The sequence below is a fragment of the Anopheles cruzii genome, unplaced genomic scaffold, assembly GCF_943734635.1.
Source record: "Anopheles cruzii unplaced genomic scaffold, idAnoCruzAS_RS32_06 scaffold01107_ctg1, whole genome shotgun sequence".
Lineage (NCBI taxonomy): Eukaryota > Metazoa > Arthropoda > Insecta > Diptera > Culicidae > Anopheles > Anopheles cruzii.
Genome location: NW_026454692.1, coordinates 3,849 through 6,730, shown reverse-complemented (window position 1 = coordinate 6,730; position 2,882 = coordinate 3,849). Strand labels below are relative to the sequence as shown.

The following is a 2,882-nucleotide window of genomic DNA, read 5'->3' as shown; positions in this document are numbered from 1 at the left end:
GGATTCAATCGCTATTCGGTGGATGCGCTCAGCCGTGCGACAATGTAACCGAGCGGGTCGAGACGAACTGTCATCGGCAAGTGGTGTTGCCGTTGCACAATGGGGAGACCCCCGATGCGCCGTGCAATTGTGGGCCAATTCTCCATTCTAGTCCGCGATAACGCGGCTTCAGAGAGCACCTCCGATCGGATACCGAGTCCAGTGAGCCCGGGTCTGGGAACTGGGCGCACTTGGAAACACAATTCTCCATTTAGTGCGCCATCTTTCGAGTCACTTCTCAGCCACGCGGCACAATGTTTGCATTCAAATTCAAAGAGTGGCTCCACAACTTGGGCTTTTTCGGCCACGCTTCATTCGGCCCGCTATGCTTTTTATGATAACTTCGTGACCATCTCTCGCTCGATAACTTGGCGATCCGAGCTCTTCGCTTTTTCTGGGTCACCGCGGGCCGATTGTCCTCCAGAACCCCCATCCAGACACTCGATCGACACTCGTGGCCCTTACCGCTTCGCTTCACCCCTTTCGTAGATCCTGCTGACATCGCTGGTGGCGGTGTGTTCGTGTGCGCGGCTAGACAACAACTACCTGCCCCCACCGGGGGCCGCATCGTCTGGCGGGGGGCCCGGACTGACGGCGCCCTCGCCAGCTGGTGGTGGGTTCGGTAGTAAACCCGCCGGTGGACCTCCGACCGCCGGCCCTGGATTCGGTGGCTCCGGACCTGGAGCCGGTGGCTTCGGTGGCCCACAGGGTGCAGGTGGCTTCGGAGGACCCGCATCCCGACCGGGAGCGGGCGCTCCCGGGGCCGGAGCGCGTCCTCCATCGCCCGCCTACGGACCACCGGGCGGTGGATTTGGCGGTGGAGCTCCTTCATCCTTCGGAGGTGCGGCCCCTGCGTCCTCCTTCGGCGGTGGTGGTGCGCCGTCCGGTGGATTCGGTGCTCCGGGAGGCTCGGGAGGATTCGGGGGTGGGTCTACCGGGGGCGCCCCTGCCGCACCGGCCGGTCCAAGTCAACCGCCGATCGAGATTCTCTCGTACGAGAACATGAACAACGGCGACGGGAGCTACAAGTACAGGCAAGTATTTACTCCGTTCCCGCTGCTGGCCGATGTTCCCACTAAGCGCGTGTTTCTATCCCCCAGCTACGAGACGGCGAACGGGATCAAGGTGCAGGAGCAGGGCGAAGTGAAGAACAAGGGCTCCGAGAACGAGATCCAGAGTGTGCAGGGCTCTTACTCGTACACCGCACCGGACGGTCAGGTCATCACCGTGACGTATATCGCCGACGAAAACGGCTTCCAGCCGCAGGGAGACCACCTACCGACGCCGCCTCCGATTCCGGAAGAGATCCGCAAGGCGCTGGAAGCCACGGCCGCTGCGCAGGCCGCTGGCGGTGCCGGTGGACAGGGTGGGTATCCGGGTGGAGCTGGCAAACCGTCCGGAGGCTACCCCGGATCGGTGACGGGATCGGGTGGCTACCCGTCCGGAGCCGGTGCCCCAGGCGGGGGACCACGTCCGGGTGGCGGTCCTGCCGGAGCAGGCCAGGCAGGATACCCGAGCGGAGGACCTTCGAGTGCGGGCGGCTATCCTTCCGCGGGTGGACCGGCCGCCCCGGGTGGATCGGCCGGATATCCTTCGGGTGGGCCCACCGCCGGTGCTCGCCCATCCGCTCCCGGCAGACCGTCCGGAAACGGGTCCTTCAACCCTCAGTCCGGCTACCAGTATTGAGACCAGAAGACCCGGTTCGTAGCGCGCTAGCTAAAGATCATTGCATTTCATTAAACCCGCCCAAGCCCGCGGCTGGTCCAACGGAAACTCACTGCGCAAAACGCAAAACAAAAACGAACAAAAACAATCCCCACGCTGTAAATAAGTTAAATGGAACGGTTAAAATAAACAGAAAAAACGTAATGTAATGTAAACACGAAAGACCCCACTTCTTCCCCAACACCGGAGCGGTTAATCAGTCCGCGGGGGTTTATGATGCTGACGCCCGAACTTGAACTTGTCGACGACGACCACGGAACCAGTGTCTTCGGATCGGACGGCACCGCGGGCGATGCGTGGAGATGAATGAAAACGGGTTTCAATGGTTCCGCAAACCGGTGTCGGTTGTAAAAGCTCCAACCATCGTAAAAGACGAATCTTTGGCAGAAGCCCAACAACTGCGAACAATAATCGCCTGTAGGGTATGCAATCTCATTGCATACCAAAAGGCGCATTACGCATGGTCTCGATTCTATTAAAACTCTTCGGTAACCTTCTGAAGTAGGTCGCTTTAGTGCAGTTTGTGAAAATCGTTTGTTCTACAAACAAACAACACAAACAAAACTTAATTCCAATCAAGAAAGCTGTGTGAGAAGCAGAATGTTTTAATTTTGCAAAAGAACTCATCGATCGTACTTTAAACCCGCTCCCAAGACTCGGCATACTCTAAGACCAGCAACACTAGACGGCATTAACAAATTGATGACGCTTCAAACACGTGTTAAGTTCTTTAATCTATTGCTCCTCATTGCACATGCCAAAACAGTCGTAAATTAACTACGGTTGAATGTCAGCGTGGTGCGCATAATTGCTGCTCATGAATTTATTGACATCCAAATTGATTTATGCGCTACGTGCTACCCAGCATCCCCGATGGCGGATCGAAGCCCTCGGACAAAACGTTTAATGTTATGATACGCTCCGTCACGAATAGCGGCTCGGTGCACTCATGTGTTGGGAGCATAATTTGTTACAAGTCAATTTGAATCAACGCCGCACTAGATCAGGATTACCGATCGGCTGATCGGCTGGGTATTTTTTCAAAACAGTCGTGACAGCTACCTACCGTGGCGGGCGCACCCTTCGAAATCGATCCTAACGTGATCTAGCCGACATCT

At 56.9% G+C, this 2,882-nt stretch overlaps 1 pseudogene; it reads left to right on the top strand.

Annotated features, from left to right (window-relative positions):
* Positions 1-463: 463 nt before the first annotated feature.
* Positions 464-1,910, top strand: LOC128276400 (pupal cuticle protein 36-like; annotated as a pseudogene).
* The last annotated feature ends 972 nt before the right edge of the window (positions 1,911-2,882 follow it).